An 18,592-nucleotide genomic window follows, 5' to 3' on the forward strand; every position below is an offset into this window, starting at 1 on the left:
TGACCTTTGTGCATGACAAAGTGTGGGCTTATAATTCTATCCCACAGATAACTACAGGTGTTGCACCTTTCACTCTTTAAAGAGAAAGAAAGGTTCACTCTCATTTATATCACACTTGGCTTGCTAAAAAAATTCACGTAGTTCTTCCAGACTTGTTCCAAAGTCTTTGAAAGATCAGGTAAAGGTCAAACAGAATTACATGAAAACGCGTTTTGATTCTGGTAAACATGCTGTTGAACAACCTTTAAAAAACAGGATATTGGATGCTCATTAAAAATCCCAGAAAAGTGGCTAAAGGTTGTTCAAAGTTTTCCTCACCGCTACTTGTAATACAAGTGAGCAGAGCTTCTGCTCTTCTTGATAACAAGGGATGGTGGAACAAAAGAACTTTGGTAAAAGTGACACCATTTCAAGCTAATGTAATCAGTGAACATACCATTTCAGAGTCTGACCATTATGACTGGTTTGATTTCACACAGGAAAAGGGAGTGAGTTCTGATGTTCCTTTGGTTCCAGACACACTGCTTTTGGTTCCAGAAACACTGCAAACTTCTCAACATCAGGTTACAGTCACAAATGACTCACCAGAGGTTATCTCCAAAAGGGCCTCACGTCTAAGACAACTTTCTTGTAAAGTGAGAGATTATGTTATAGAATAATAATTTTCATTGTTCAGCTTCCGTTATTTTCATTGTTTCTCTAAGGGAGAAGATGTTGTAATACTATTATAATGCATTGTTGTGTGTCTCTTCATGTTTTACCATGAGTCTCGTGATCCCTACGAGACTCATGGCCGTTGCTATTGATTTGCTTGCTTTGGCATTCTCGAGCATTGCCGCTCGCTTGCTGAGAATCCCAGCAACGCCAGACAGTTGCTGGATCCTCGGTGAGCGGATGGCTCTGGTCATAGGTGCATTTACCTAAGAATAAAGAACAAGAAGAAAACCTGAACTTCTCCTGTGATTCTTCCCACTACAGGCACACAGTGCATGGGTTCTTCCCTAAGTCTCCTGATCTCTGGGAACACGCCGCCTGGTTTGGCCAAATTGTTGCCACAAAATGTAATAATTCAAGGTACCATGGGAAGGTATGTCATCTTTGTAGGTTTATTAGTCAGAGATGCAGGAAACCCCAACCACTCCAGCCAGGCGCAGCCAACAATGCTCAAGTGCCAAACAGCCCTCAACCACTGCAGAACACTCACATGTCATCATTAGAATGATCTGAAGTCACAGTGGTCTCTGCCTGGCTGGGGTTCAGTTAAGCACAATATGACAGAGACCTATTGGCTTTGCCTGTGCTTGTTTTGTGATAACCGGTGGAGGAGGGCTGGCCAAGACGGACAGTGGTTGGAGGAAGGGAGGGGACAAGCAACACAAAAGGGGGGAGAAGGAATAGAAATCATGAGGGCTGGGGGATGGAGGGAAATAAAGTGCTATGGAGGGAGCTGCAGGCAGGGGGAGTGGGTGCGAGAGAAATAGTACCTCAATCGTATTGGAGCAGTGGAGGGAAACGGATTAACTTCAATCAATCTGTACTTGGTCCCTGTTCCACAGCAATGATTGTAAGTGACATTTTGCCTGCACTCGCCAATTAAGGAGGGTTTTCGAGAAAAAATAGTAAACAGTGGGTGAGCTCCAAGCCTATTTTTTGTATACAAAAGTGTCTCCCAAGCAAGACACATGCGTTAGCGCATGCACTTGCAGGCTTGACCCTAAAAATAGGAAAAGAGAGCATTTGTGACCTGTAATAGCATATGTAGCAAATATGTAGCAAATATCTAGTGAACCACTAGATGTCTCTCCAGGACCAAAGAGAAGTAGCACTATTATTATTTCGTAGGCTTCTTCGTTTAACAGCATAACAGTACATATACATTTTCTTTATTTTCTATTTGTCCAAATAAAATTCTGCAGCATTGATTTTCATAATACCTAAAGGATCTGGATTCAGTGGTTTTGGAATAGCTGAGCCGTTTGGATTCACATACTTCAAGAAATAAAATATGAAATAAAGTCCAGGGATGAAAACAATGTGTCCTATTGACATAGTGTGATATGCAATCTTTCCAGGAGATGGAACTAGAACGAATTGCACAAATCTATTCATTTTCTTTATTTGGATGGTTCTGTACTTGAAGAGAGGTTCATTGTTCTTTTTTTAAGGACTGCTGCAAACAGGCTTTGGTAAAGCCAAGAGGTATGGCTTGCATTTTCAGCTATAAAACAGGCCCATTGGCCTGTAGGTCTGGATGAATTTGTATTTCAGCAGCGGCTCAGCTGTTGGAGCAGTGGACTTGCTGAAAATGCTGCATCTTATGAGTGGGCTGGAAGCTGAATGTGGTGACTTGGGCAGCTAAATAAATAATAAATGAGCCAATAATACGCTTTTGGGGTGATTCAAAATACGTTTAGAAATATGCCTATGGCTGTAGGGTGCTCATTCAAGAAAGGTTTCAAGACGCCTGCCCCAAAGTTTACTCTATTCAGTCCCAATAATTGGGCCCCCAACATTTTTGCCACAGTCTATCTATATTATACTATGAAGTACCAAGTACACAATTTTTCAGTGAATGAGTCAGCCAATTATGTCAATTAGAGATGGCAGCCTCCCCAGATTTTCCCACTGCATCCCCTGGCAGACCCCTGGCAATCCCTGGGGTCGGATTTTATATAAGCAGCAAGACCCAAAAGTTAACAAGGATGCTTTTCAAAGAGGAAAAGTGCCTTTGAAAAAAGCTCACAGGGCTTGTTTTCCATTAAGGCAAAGCAGTGAATGGGTTTATATATTTGTTTTCCCTTTGTACTGCACAGTTGCGAGGATGTGAGAAAGAATTGGATCTTCTTAGCTTGAATCAATGTCTCGCTAATTTTCCATTGTATTTCAGCCATATTGCAATAGCTGAAAAGAAACAGGTCCCAAGTTCTTGCAGGAAGCAATTAACCAGTAGCCTGCTGCTTCCACATTGGAGACAGAGGCCTCCTCCTTCTCCCTTCTTAGTGTGTGAGTTACCCAGGAAGAAACGTGCATAGCTTTTCCACCGACCAGCAGAGGACACTTGGGGCCAAGAAGATGTGTGTGCTGCAGCATGAGGGGTGTTTCTCATGGAGCAGATGACTGCAGTGCCAAGAACCATGAATGTACCAGTAGCTGCAAATATATGACAGCGAGGTACCAATGCCGGGCACTGAACAGACCATAATTGTCTCAATACCAGCCTGACACTGTGTCTGCAGAGGGCAAAGGGATCTCCAGCAGGTGAGTCAGAGCTTATCCATGCCATCATTTCTTATAATGGACTAGATAAAATGCGATTTACAGGAGCTTGTTGTTTCCTTCAATTTTTGAAATGATTTAATAGCCTGGAAAGGTTAGAATGCTTTTGATGCAATTGATTTAGGGCTGAAATAAACAGTTCACATAGGTTTATGAAAAAAATAAAATAAAATCAAAAGTGTGAATTATCATCAAAAATACTAAAGAATAACAATAGTAAAACATTTCAGCAAATGTACGTAAGTTGTAAATTGTTTCTGGATCAGCTTGGGCTTATGATTTTTAAAGCAAGTAGCTACCATATTTCTAGTTTGGTTTGGTTTCTTAGTAGACAGGAATGCTCAATTTCTCATATGTTTTAATGTACATCTTTACAATTACTTTACAGTGTTTAAACAACCGCCCGCATTATTTTTAGTGTGACATCCTATCTGAACTGCATGTGGTTTTTACTCTGCCAGACTACTACATTAAACAATAGCCATCTGCTATAAATTGTTGCTGTGTGCACACACACACATAGTTTGAAATGCATGAAGAGTGTTAAGGAGAAAATACAATGTGAAGTAATTGTGCTACCCTAGACATTAGTAGAGAACAATACAGATCAATACTTGGTTAAAATGTGCAATATATGCCTTGGTTTCATAAAGATGCTATGTAGTTAAAGTTCACCAAAAAGCAGAAACAAAGTTCAGCAAGTTTCTGTTAAATGGAAAACATTTTTTACTGAGCCTTGAAGAGGGTGCAATCAGAACACACAAGCACGTATTTAAAGTACATGCACACAAAGACATAACATGCAGTGACCCCACACTCATATTGGTACATTCCTCGCACTGCGTTCACACAGGCACATGCCTCTCTCTGCACTCACACAACCACAACCTTCAATCTTTAGACCGCTTAACCTGCACTTATAAAAATAATATTAATCCTGCATTCACAAAGGCACATCCCTCACAATGCAGTCACAAAATATGAAATAATATGCTATCCTGCACTCACACAAGCACACCATTCACACTCAGGTACACTGCTCACTAGGAAGGAGCAGCGTTTGGATATATGGTTAAAATAGGAAGCACAGGTTGAATATGTGGTGCACTGATCCACTAGTGTAGTTCAATGCTTCAAATGTAAGCTGCACTGAAGCCTGATCTACACTGAGGTTATCTAATCTCCCCTAAGCCACATTTGAACCAGCACTGCAGACTGTGCTAGTCTGTTCTCTGTGGACATTTGCAGGGCAGAAAAAAAAGTCTCACATGCAATTTAAAAACATATCGGTGGTCTTTTTTGTAGTGCAAGTGTATGCTAAAATAAAGAAAGAAAACATGGAAAAAATTAGTTAAAAAGTAAAGCTTCACATTTGTCTGCCATCTTGGAACATTAAAAAATGACAGGCAGAATACCGTTTCAAGATGGTGGCATGGTTTTGAAGCTTGCAGCAATCATGACTTGCGTGCTGCATGAGAAAGTTATGACCCTGTAGCAATGTCAGCAGAGTTGTTGGTACTCTCATTACTTTGTTAGCACTAGTCTGCATTTGTAGGTGAGCTACTGAGGGATGGCCTAAAGGAAATATCTCCTGAAATCGGCTTCTCAGAGTGACACAGAGTAGGCAGGCAAAACACTGTTAATCAGTCTACTTGGTAGAATCCTCACACATACCAACAAAGCCAATTGGTGAAAAGGGCTGTCCCACTGCCTAATTGTATGTATGCTGTTTTGAAAGGCTAAACTAATATGCAGCAGCGGCCGGTGCAGGTAAGCACAATGGGGTGGGGCGAGTTCCTGCTGGGAGGGGGATGGCGCTTTAGATGATTTTATTACTAGGACCAACTCGGTAATAGATTTAGGTATCAATCTAATGGAAAAAGGGTTTCATTAGATCTTGCTATGGTTAGACGAATGTCCCAAGATCCCCTAATGGCCAAGAGATCGTCTCTGGGTCATATAGCAACAGCTAAAACCCCAGAACGTACTGAAGGCCCCGCTTTAACTTCAACACAACCATCTACGCCCCCTAACCTACCAGTACATATCCCTACACAGGTTCCATCACAACTGACCTGTGAAAATCCACCCATCGAAGTTATACCCTCAAACCCAGACGGGATTAGCAGTAATGTACTGGTTCTTGTCTCAGAGCCTGAGACCCCTGAAAATGAGACAAGCACAAGTACAATGCAACTCCGCGGGAGGAAAGAGGGGGCTATACCCAAACGCAAACGCCCCAATCCCTCTGCTTACTCTAGAAAAAGACAAAAAATGGCTGTGGCACAGGCCAACGCCATACCAGTTAGAGAGAGGGATGTCCCGGACAAAGACCTATCAATAATGATAACAGAACTGAGAGAGGACCAAAATACTGTAAATTGTGAAACAATCGAAGGGGCCTAAGAAATTCCACCCCCAAATAAATTGGGAGACAGAGTAGGGTCAACTGAGGAGGGAAAAGGGATATTAGTGAAGGAAATAGGGGACCTCATTAAATCACTCTTAATACCATTGGAAACAAGATTGACACGAATGGAAAACCAGCTACTGGAGGTTGAAAAAAGTATTTTAACATTAGCAAGCCTAAGTATAGCTGGCCCTGAGATTAGTTCATCCTCAAGTGTAGCTACAGTGCCTGTAGCATCTTTATTAGATAACAACATATTACACCCAATAGAACAGGGAACCAGTGCTACAGCAACTAGTATTAGTGTTAACCAAAAAAGTGTACCTACTGTAATCACCACAAGGGCAGCCATCGCAAATACTGCTAATAGTGCTCCAATTGCGAAAGGCACCCCAGCACAGAGCGTTAATGCTTTTAAAGCTACCCAACAGACACATAATAGGAACACCCTGAGGAGGAAAGCAGGGGGAGGATATATTGAACTACCTCCAGATGCAAGTCCATTTGTATCCGTTTTGACGGGGGTCCCGGAATTGACTAACCAAGTTAACGAGAATTTTTGGTCATTAAAAAACAAAGTTCTACACTGGTTAAATGTGCAAAGGCCCCTACCGCACCACATAAAAAGTAAAATATAAATGGTTTGCAGGGTTCCGTGGATAGGCCCAACAAGAAAGACCATACCAGGGGATTGCGTGGTGGTTACATTTGAAGATCCTCGTACCGTGCACCACCTGTGCTCCTGGAACTCACACGCGTTTGGCTGTAGTAACGCGATCCAAACTAGACCGCTGTCCTACTTCTACCCTCCCAAAGTGCATTTTAAGGGTGATGAAGGGTGGACCATGGTGAACCATAATGCTTCAGGGAGGTTGCATGGTGGGAATCTGGGAAACCCAGGTCAATGGATGGGATTACCAACTCACAATTCATTCAGCTGCTTAGAAGCAGTAGACTGAATGAATCTTCCAGTAGAATGTCCATCTCTCGCCAATGCTAGATCAAACAAGAAGAATCCTTTCAGTATGGCAAAACCAAGAGAAAGCAACATAGAAACAAATCTAGTGGTTGTTAAGGGCAGGGGCTATAAAAGGACAACCTTCCATATATTAATATGAAACATCTAGTTGCAGCCAATTCATCAACAGGCAATATGGTAGTGGTGGGTGACAGTGACCAGGGGGAGAGCCAACAAGGCGTTAACATACTAGAAGACATGAACATAAATAATAGCATAATCGCGGCTGACAATAGTCGGACGTGTGAAAATATGGTATTATTAGCAGAAGAAATGCCAATAGGGATGCCAACAAATGTGGAAATTGCACTTGTGGAGCCATCCGACATATTAATTACAAAGGGTGAGCCACTAAAATTAGTCTCTTGGAACATAGCCGGAGTGTCTAAAAATTTGAGGGACCCAGAATGGTCAAAATTCATTGATACTAATGATTTTTGTCTGTTACAAGAATCCTGGGCGGTGGCTACACCACATAGGGTAGGGTTCAAGTCCTTTGAAATAGGTGCCATTCCATCTAAAAGTGGAAGGTCCTCAGGTGGTTTAATAACTTGGGTGAAAGTAAGCTTGAGGATACAGATAGAGGTAGTAGATACAAAATCACCCGACGTATTAGCATTAAAAATCACCACATGTGAAGGGAAAAAATTATTTTTAATACATGTCTACAATAGACCGGCCACTGCATCCAAAGAATCTCCCACCTTAGCTAAACTAGATTCCTTCCTAGGTAGAATAGTTGGAAAGGAGGAATATGTCATTATGGCTGGTGACCTAAATTGTAATTATGAACCAGTCCTAGGGCTCAGTGACATTTTTGAAGAAGAAGACCAAGCCAATAAAATTCCAGCACTGGAGAGTATTAAACCTGTCAAATGCTCAGTTTTGGCAGTTCAATTAATGAAATTGTGTGCGGAGCATGGCCTCAGGGCCTGTAATGGACGGTTCTCGTCAGACAGTTTGAAAAAAACAACATTTAGCAGAAATAACTATAAAAGCAATTTAGATTTTGTAATTATTTCTATGCCCATCTGGTCGAGCATTATAGACTTTGAGGTAAAGGAGAGGTTAGAAAGTGATCACTTTCCCTTGAGCCTATCGATAGAAGCTTCCTTGTTCCAGGGAGCTGCGTACTCGTTACCAATTGATGTAAATGGCGGAACAAATGATGAGATCCACATTAGTGACAACAGACGAGTACTTAAATGGCCATTTATACTGGACCATGGTGAGATTCTCGCTGAAATGTATGCACTTTTTGCAGGGACCTTTGGATCATTCATAGGTTCCCCGGTAGACGAAGAAAACCCTGTTTGTTTTATGTCACTTCACAAAAACTTTTTTACAGACCTAAAAATGTTAGTCACTAAAATGCCCAAGAAAACCCAACAAAAAACACAGAATCTGTCCCATAGCAAACCATGGTATGATAGACTCTGTAGGGAATCAAAAGGGGCGCTTTTACTTGCTATCAAATCTAAATCAGTAGTTGACATATAAATAGCAAGGAATAATTACAAATTAGCACAAAAGGCTTCAAAAAAAGCCTGGGAGGAAGAAAAATGGGCAGACATGTTGATAGCTGTCAAATCAAATGATAGTGTAGGCTTTTGGAGGTTAGTTGCTAATGGTAACCATGTAGGGAGAGTGGTAAAGGACGTCTATCTGGACGAGCTAACATGGGTCAACCATTTTACTAACCTTTACAAAAAGTATGACACTGCCCCAAGAGTACATGTCGACGATGCCCCATGCCTCGAATACCCCACTGATTGCCTGGGCTTCACATTAGGTGAAACCGAGGCGGCAATAAAGTCAGTAAAAAATGGTAAAGCGCCAGGCCTAGACAAGATTCTTGGGGACATGTACAAGCATGATCTAAAGGTATGGGCACAATACATAAACTACCTGTGTAACAAGTTATCCCTTAGTCTAGATTTCCCTGAAAGTTGGAGGGGAGCAGAAATTGTTTTAATTTTTAAAAAAGGGGAACGGTTGGATACTTCTAATTATCGGCAAATCAGCCTGATGGACATTCTCCAGAAAATCTACTCGAGACACATCTTAACCCGTGTCAACGACTGGATGGAGGAGAATTCAATTTTAACCAAATATCAATCTGGCTTCCGATGTAAAGTTAGCACAATCGATCAAGTATTCAGATTTTGCTGCCTATACTGGAAATATGTACACATCAAAAAGGGACATTTATACGTTGCTTTCGTTGATTTGAGAGCAGCGTTTGATTTAGTGCCACACAACCTTTTATGGAGAACACTGAGTGCAGCACTGACTCAAAAAATACCCATCGAGCGTGGCGTTCGCCAAGGCTGCGTATTGGCCCCCACACTTTTCTCCATTTTTGTGAATGACATCCCTGCACATCTAGAGGGATGTATAAATGATTCACCGAAATTGAATGGAGAAAAGGTAACATCATTATTATTTGCAGATGACACCATTTTGATTTCCCAAACCAAGAAAGGCCTCCAGGCACTACTCAATTCTTTTAGTGATTATTGTAGTAAGAAAGGACTGGAAATTAATGGGAAAAAAACAAAATGTATGGCCCTCAATCCACCAAAACCAGATAAAGGCTGTTTAACTCTGAATGGTGAGAAACTAGAATCGGTCCCAAATTTTTCATATCTAGGGGTTACGCTAGACTCTAATTTCTCCTGGCGGGCCCAGATTGAAAAAAGTAAGTTGGCATTCATACAGAATGTAAAGCCTATCCTTAGGAAATAAAGCCTGAGTACTAGTAAAGCTGTGTCTCCAGTAGTTGAGCTATTCAAATTTAAGGTACAATCAGCAGCATTATATGGCGCAGAAATCTGGGGGCCCATGTCAAAGGACTCCTTCTGCGTCATGGATAACAACTTCATGAGAAGCCTGGTAAGGGCTCCAAGAGGCACTCCTTTAGTGCCACCACAGTTGGATCTAAATGCTAAAAGAACAGATCACTACACTATAATTCGGCCACTAATGTTATGGGTTAGACTGTGGCGGGTGCCTGAACTGTACGATTATAGAGATGGTTTAAAAGGGATAATGGGGTTAGATAATTCAAATACCATCCCCTGGTTAAAACATGTTAAAATCTGGTTCACCAAAATAGGTCTAAAACACTTTTGGGAGAATCCAGAATGTCTACCGCCTAACCCAAAATTGATTGTAAAAAGGGCTTTCTGGAGCTTTGTGGTCAACATGGTAACAAATGTATCTGATGCTGGAACTTTAGTAACCAACTTTCTTAGTTTCAAGGACGAGCCTCTATTCGAGTCTTTTCTTGACGAGATTGAGCCCCCACTTGCCAAAACCCTATTTTTAAAACTAAGATATGGGAATCTCATGATTAAATCAACTTTGGCACGCTGGACTAGGGGGACTAATGGTCCAACTCCAGTGGCAGACGAAATCCGTACTATGTGTGAATGTAATCAGATAGAAAACAAGCTCCATATCCTCTTCTTCTGCCCCGCCTATGTACTGGCCAGAAGATGTTAATGTTAATGTTAAGGGAAATTTGTTGAGCGCACTGTCACCATGAGTTTCCTAGCGCTAATAGGACACTGAGGTTGAACAAGAGGAGTTTAGTGGGGATGTGAAAAGAGCAGAGTTTTTAAAGATTTCCTAAAAGATAGGAGGGAGCAAGAGGTCTTGAGTGAGAGTGGAAGAGAATTCCATAGCTTGGGAGCCAGGTGAGAGAAGCTGCGGCCGCCAGATTTAGTGAGTTTGAACCGGGGGATAACTAGAAGCTGAACGTGGGTGGACCTCAAGGTGCGGGGAGGACAGTAAGGGGTGATCAGGGACTTCAGGAAAGCAGGGAAGGGACCAGTTAAGGCTTTGAAGACCAGGCAACAGACCTTAAAGGCTATTCTTTCACTGACTGGTAGCCAGCGTAGTTGATGTAATAGAGGTTTGGCCGACTGCCATCTAGGGATTTTAAATACCAGTCTGGCAGCCTGATTCTGTATGATCTGTAGCCTAGCCAGCTGGGATTTGGGGAGGCCATGGTATAGGGCGTTAGAGAAGTCCAAACGGGACATCACCAAAGCTATTAAAACTTGTAGCAGGGCTTCGGAAGTCAGAAGATGGGCAACTTTCCGTATCCTGTATAGCTGGAACATACAGGAGGATGTTACCGCACTCACCTGGGCCTTGAGAGTGAGCTCAGAGTCAATAATGACCCCGAGACTCTTTACACAGCCAGCGGGAGAGGGAGGTGACCCAAGCTCAGTTGGCCAGTACTGAGGGCCCCAATGGGGGGCACTTCTCCCAGGGAGGAGAAGCTCAGTTTTGCCAGGATTGAGCTTTAATTGATTTTGGTTCATCCAATGTTGGATGTGTGTCATGACCGCTTGGAAGTTGGTGACAGCGTCAGAGGAGGTGAGGGGGAAAATAATTTGTAAATCGTCCAGTAATTGAACACTGTGACGTCCCACCTACCTAGGGAGTGAAGGAGAGGTTGAAGGTATAAATTAAAAAGGAGGGGGGACAGAGAAGATCCCTGGGGGACCCCGCAGGATGAAGGAACACTGGTGGCGCTAAAGGGACCCAAGCTCACTGCTTGAGATCTACCCTCTAGAAAAGATTTGACCCAGGACAGGGCAGGCCCACAGACTCCGGCGGCCTTGACACGGTGGAGTAAGATGTTATGATCCACCGTGTCGAATGCCGCCGATATGTCTAGTAGGACTAATGCCTGGGGGAGTCCTCTGTCAGCATTGCTTCTGAGGTAGTCCAACACGGCGAGAATCACAGCCTCAGTGGAATGGGCTGGTCTAAAGCCGGCCTGGTTTATTACCAGGAAGTTGGACTCCTCGATAAATTGCGAGAGGCAAGTAGTGACATGCGCCTCCAGGATTTTAGACAGGAAAGGCAAGAGGGAGATGGGCCGGTAGTTGGTGAGGACCGCTGGGTCCGCGCCAGGTTTTTTTAGCAGAGGCACCAGTACAGCCTCCTTAAACGACCTGGGGACTGTGCCAGAGTTAAGGGAGGTGTTGAGTAAGGGTAGGATACAGTGCGGAAGAGTGTGACAGATGTCGCGAAGTACTGAAAGAGGGCAACAGTCCTTGGGGGAACCGGATTTCACTCGGGTGGCCAACTTGGCAAGGGAGTCGGAATCAAGTGTGGGGAAACAGGACAGAGTGGGGGTGTTAGCAGGGGGGGGCTACAACTGCAACTGAGGAAGGGGAATAGGGAATGGAGTTTTTAATTGCCGAGATCTTGTAGATAAAGAAGGAATTTAAGGCATTGCATGACTCTGCAGAAAGGGGCAAGTTCGGGAGTGTCCTGGCGTCCGATGTTAATTCGCCGAGGACCTTAAATATCTCTTTAGATTTGTTAGGGGCTGTTAATATTCTCTCGGAGACGAAAGCAGACTTAGTTGTAGTAATGGCTTTTTTGTAATCAGAAGAAGATGGATTAAACCATTATGCCTATTATTAGGAGTAAGATCCTGTAACCAGGCCCTAAGAATAATTAAAACAGACACAACTCAAACAATAATATTTAGTGTCAGTCGATTCCTACATTCAATTTTCTTTCTACGGAAAAAAACCGGCAAAAACTATAAATGAAATAAGTCCTCAAGATTAAAATGAGTCTTAGAAACTTCATAAGGACCTTTGGTATTTTAGAATCGGTTCTGCTTAGAGGAAGTTTTATTGAGAAATGTATTTTTATTCATGTATTCTTCTTTTTAAGTTTATAAATGTTTATTAATTCAAAATGTATCATAAAAGTGACAAAATGCATATTTTAATGAATTGTTTTGTGACTCTTTTATGGCATTCAAGCCGAAATAAAGAAATTTGAATTGAATTCAGATTATCAGCAGTGCAAGCTAAGGTATCTGTACATACAAAACAGATATCACGCTGGCAGCACCGTCTAAGCTTATTTCAGACACAGAATTCCCAGAGTAAAGTGCAACTTAAGTCTGTATCCGGTTGCTAGACTCTAGTTCAGCTTGAGGTCCTTTTGAGTCATCAAACCCAAAATGAGCAGACTTTCTTGTGGCTTCTGTCAGCTACCCATGCTCTAACATCATGCACTAAGAATGAAAGACAAAGCATTAAACATTGATGTCTAACGGGAGCGAGAACGGGATAGCAATCTAGTGGCTGAATTGCACAATGTGAGACCCGAAAACCTGGGATCAATCCCAGCTTAGCCACTTGACCAAATTGTGTGATCCCCAGCATCTATTTTATTTTATCGTGCCTCCTATTATTTCATTATTGCATATGATTTTTTTTAAAATACGTGTGATGTGTGCTGTACAGAAATCTCTCTTGTGTTTGAGTTAATGGACTATAATGTTGCTCTGTGCAAACTAGGAATATAGCACACATAAAGGGTGCACATGACAACAGACTTGACTCTTAGTTCACTTATGGTATTGTTGTCAGAGTGGCATGGATTTTTTAAGTTTCTAACTATCACTTTTGATAAACGTTTCTCAAGGTATTGATATCAATCAATCAATCACAATAAGCTTTATTCGATTGTAGAAAAACAATCATAAAAGCACAATAAAAAAACAGTTACAGGTGCAAATATTTAAAACGAGTTCATGACAATTCAATTTCTCTGTATTTATAAAATTTCCATTTAATAAAACATTACTAAAACTAGGAGGACCCCCTTGTGCTGGAAATAAAATACAGGTTAAGACAGGATCAGATAAATTATGCGATTCATTCAAAAAGACGATTGTGAATATGAGGAATTAATGCCCATATCAGATATCACCGGTCACCGTCCAACCTCCTCTGCTCCTTACTATCCCATCACATTGTTTTCCTGATTCGAAGCACTCTTTTAAAGTGCACAGCAATCCTCCAGGCAATGTGTACATTTTCAAGGCATTGCAAGCGAATTAGTGCAATACAACACTGTCTTAGACCAAACTCCCTTAGTACAGGTAAAAGTAGTGCTTTTCTTTGTGTCTCATAAAATTTACAGAAAAACACGGTGTGTAATGTTGTCTGAGTTGATTGAGAATCAAACGGGCAGGCTGGTAAATTATGGGACCAGTCATTCATTGTAGGAAATGACAGTAGTCTGTGAATGGATCCTAACCTGAATCTAAATAGCAGCATTCTATCAAACCCATTTGTAACAACGGACAGGTATGGCTCCAACCCTCCAGTGTTAACTGATGTTTCAACACACAGGATTTTGCAAGCTCTGCTGAAGCTCTCTCTTCAGTTAGGTACAGACGGCCCCTAGATTTTAACTCATTTCTAGAGATATCAATCATTGAGCTGGGATTCGAATAAAACTCTGAGTTACCTAATAATGAAAAAAAGGACTCAACATACTTCAACCAGGGGATCATACGAACCCCATCCAATCTCATTACATCCAAGATAATGGTTCTATTTAGTACTGTCTGTTCCTTTGTCCATAACCTGTGCCAAAGGAGAATGGGTTCCAATTTGATAAGATCTGTTACATAAGCAAGACCCAATTCTTCATGGCAGGCAAAGGTTGACATGCTTTTTTTTATTATTATTATTATGAAAGGAATCATTGATAAACACAGCAGTTCGCCTGCAACCCTGGGGCCGGCAGCGTATATACATGCGGCACATCACACAGCTATTTTGCACACATCCCGGGGGCCGGGCAGCGTTATTCTTTAAGAGTTACAGTTCTGATCCAGGTACCAAGCGTGTCTGCTGCGTTCCAGTAATCTTAAGTAAATCTCAGAAATATATGTTTATAACAAACAAATAAAGAGGTATCAGCCTAGCCATACACTGTCAGGGCTCAAACAATAGTAATCTTAAGTAAATCTCAGAAATATATGTTTATAACAAACAAATAAAGAGGTATCAGCCTAGCCATACACTGTCAGGGCTCAAACAATAGCGTACTATCACGACAATAAGGCATTAAATCTGTTATCATTCCGTCCCAGTACCCTTCTGCCAACTACGGTTCCTCCTACTAATTTCTGCCCTCTGTTCCAACCACATCTATGAAGCAAAGCATGGGACTTTTCCCTGCCCAGAATGTGTATCCTGCTCTACAAAGTAGATATATCCTCTATAGCGCCGGGGTATGAGTTCCCTCTTCTGCCCCTATTGTAATCTCTGTTGCTGTGCGCCCACTCCCGCCTTACAAGTATGTGGTATATAGCCCCCAAAAGTTCTTCGCTCTGCTCCGCACCGGGAGTAGTTCACTGAAGTTTTCCGATTGAGTGCAACAGTAAAGGACATTGTGTGACCATTGCGACACTGTTGGCAAGGGTCCCCTTAACCAACACATTGCCACTCTACGTTTTGCCATCAGCAGGCCTAAATCAACCAGTCTGCGAACTGCCTTCGGCAATTTTTTAGAGTAACCCAGCAATGCTGCCACCGGATCCGGGGGGATCTCCAACTCTGCGATAGTGCTTATCTCTCGAAAAATGTTTTCCCAAAATTGGAAAACACCAGGGCAACCCCACGCCAAATGTATAAAATCCGCCATCAGAAAACGACATCTGTCACAGGTTGAGTCCTCTCTCAATCCGTACCTGTGCAGTCTCTCTGGCGTATAGTACACCCTATTAATGTAATTTAAATGTATCAGTCGGTGTTTGCCATGTAGTGATATGCGCCTCGTATTAGTGCAACAATATAACCACATGTCATTGTTAATTGTTATGTCCAAGTCGCGCTGCCAGGCCAACCTGGATTTGGAATATTGTTTAGCTCTCTGGGACATTGCCAATTTATATATGTTGGAGACCAATTTGAAGGGAGATTTAGTTTTAATGATATACGATAGCTCTCACACCTCAGGGTGCTCGTCTAAATCGTCCCCTAGCTGTTGGCGCAGTGCTCTGCGCACTGTGTGGAACTGAAAGCACTACAGTAAAGTGGGCGCTTCTATAGCGGCCATGGCCTCTACCCAATTTTAGCAACGCCTGCTGAAAACAAATCACCAACTTTGTGAATGCCCAGCGCTTGAAGCGCCCATACGACCTCTTTATCACCCCCATACCCCTGCTCCATACATGGCCACTGAACGACAGTTGGCTTTATAAATTTGTATTATCTCACCCGGTGGCTAGTGCCCCAGTTTCCTACAAAAAGTGGCAAGTGCGCTGGTGGTTCTCATAAATGCGAGTTTTTTCCCGGTTATGGATTTTAACCAGGTATCATCGTCATTAAACAAGAAAACCAAATATGAAAAACGTTTGTGAAACCTTATTGCTTTCCAGAAAAATATCCCTTCCCTGCTCTCTGTACTTCTTATTACCCCCATTCAAAATAAAGGTTTTAGAAACATTAATAGATAGACCGAGATCCTTCATAAAACATTAAAACTGTCTAAAACCCTTTGTAAGCCATTTTGCGTGAGTGCGAACAGAACTGCGTCGTCCGCATACAATAGGGTGGGTATCGGACAACCGCATACTCATGGGAAGTCTAGACCACTCTTAAGCAGCTCATCCTCTAATGCATTAATATACAGGTTAAAAATGAGGTGGGCCAGGACACAACCCTGCCCGACCCCCCGCCTAACAGGAAAAGCTCTAGTGCACTCACCTCTCTTACCATAATGGACCCTAGCAGCCGCCACACTCTATAGTTGTTGTGGATAGGCTATTATATTGGGGTCTACACCCAGCAAAACCAAAATCTCCCACAATTTACAGTGTCTCATCGAGGGAAATGCCACAGTTAAGTCAATAAAAGCCAAAAACAGGCCCTTATATACTTCCCCATTAGCATAGACAAGTTTAAGCTTTGTTCAACAGTGCCTAACCCCTCACGGAAGTCATATTGTAGATCCGAGAGGGTACCAGCATCATCAGCCCACGTTTCGAGTCATTCTAGGAGAATCCGACCTATGACTTTCACCATAGAATCAAGAAGAGAGATGGGTCTATAGCACCCAGGATTAGATCTCCCCCCTTCCTAAAGTTTGGAATTATTGTAGATTCTGCCCAGGACCCTGGAAATGTGGAACTCAAACTTGCATTGATTACCTGAGTAATGAGGGGACCCCATAAGTTTTTTATCAAACCAGGCTTCCTTTTTTATTTTTTTGGGGGAGTTGAACCTTTAAAAGATTCTTCACCTCTTTTGTGATCTCAATAAAGGTTTGAACTATCTCATCACAAGGTGAGTACTCATCTAGACACATATCCCAGTTATGTTTAATATTGGCAATCAATTGCTCTGTCAACCCCACTGGGTCCAGCTTTGACCACTGCAACGAGTACCCGTTAATCTGATTTAGGACTTGGTCTCCTGATAAAATGTCACCTCTTTTGGGTTTACAATTGTGGAAAATGATCAGCGGTGGCATATTCGCTAAGCTAAGCCTGTAATGATCACTTAATGCTATATCCTCACCCTTGATGCATGACTCTGAGAGACTAACATATAATCAATTATTGATAAGAACCCTCGGCCACTAAAGGTGTAGGACAGAGGAACAAAAGTGACTAAAAGGTCATTTACAATACTCATGTTAAACATATACAGAAGTTCATTGAAACAATCCCCATCCCTTGAATGGCAAAAGTGCAAACAGTATTGTTCTTCCTTCTCTGCCAAACCACACAGCCTGGAATCAGTGTTACAGCATGGGGCACAGTTACAATCTCCCTGAACGATTATCATACAGTCATTTCTACTCTCTTTCTAAATGGCATTCAAAGCCCCACACATTGCTCTAACCAAGGTTTACAGGAGGGCGTGCTGGGCGTGCTGGTCAGCCGATTGGTTGAACTGCAGGAGGAGATGTCGTGGAGGATGCTGCAGCTGAGGATGCTTGTTGACTCTCAAGGTTGGTAGCTGGAGTTTGGAGCAGCTGTTCTGAGGTTGGAGGCGGAGCAAGGACAAACGGATGCCTCTTTTGCTGTCTAAAAGGACGTTAAAAGGCGGTAAATTAACTAGCGACTGAGCGCCTCGCATGGTGGGAGTATCAAACAAGTGAATACTTAATTACTGCAGAGACTTTTGGTCGCTATAAGTATAGATAACTCTACTGTTGGGCACTGACTTTTGTAGCGGCGAACTAGAGAGTGGAGAAAGCAAAGTGGGGAGAAAGTATTTTTTTGTTAATTGCCTCACTCAGATAAGTATGCGGGACTCAAGCACTGTATAAAAAAAATAAAGTGACAGAAATTATCCTACCAGTCTACCTATGCTGACTGTCCCGTGGAACTTGCTGTGATAGGGTTTTGTGGTGATTACTTCACTTAGACTGCTGGGACAGTCAAACATGTTAAACATGATAAATATGCTGCCTGTTGTGAATTAGGTAGGCTGGAACCTCAGTCCTCTCTCTGTGCGCATGCTGATGGTCACGCCCCTATTCCTCCCTAGCCCATGTGACGGTATATAGTGGAGCCAGGCTGGGTATTCCTTGCTTGGTTTCTAAACGGTCATGTTGTTTTTCCTGTAATGAGCCCTTCGTGATCTAAGCTTTTGGATTTCCCGCCGTGTTCGTGTACTTTTTATGGACCTTTCTGGAAGGCAGAGCGAGGCTTCGCTGTGCGTAGTGAAAATGGACTGCTCACCGTGATACTTATCCGGACATCGGAAAGCTGGGTAAAGCCTGTTGACTTTGGACTTGCTTTTTGGATTCGTTGGGGTCTGTGCGCGGCTGCGTGCAGACTGAAGAAACACGTCGGAGAATATACTTCCGGGTGTTGTGGTTCTATCCCCATCCTTGTGCGTTTGTGGGATGCTTTCGCGGACCGGCTGTTAGTCGGTGTTTGTTTTTTGAGTTTGGTGGCCACTGTTGTTCGGGTTTTACGGGAAGTGGGTGTTAGACTTTATCACGCAGCAACCATTAAGGGTTTTTTTTTTGTCTAAGGACTTTTTTCCCCTTCTGCTCGTAATTCATCGAACTTTGAGTACGAGTTACTG

This window comes from Lissotriton vulgaris, chromosome 4_1 (genome assembly GCF_964263255.1).
Source record: "Lissotriton vulgaris chromosome 4_1, aLisVul1.2, whole genome shotgun sequence".
Lineage (NCBI taxonomy): Eukaryota > Metazoa > Chordata > Amphibia > Caudata > Salamandridae > Lissotriton > Lissotriton vulgaris.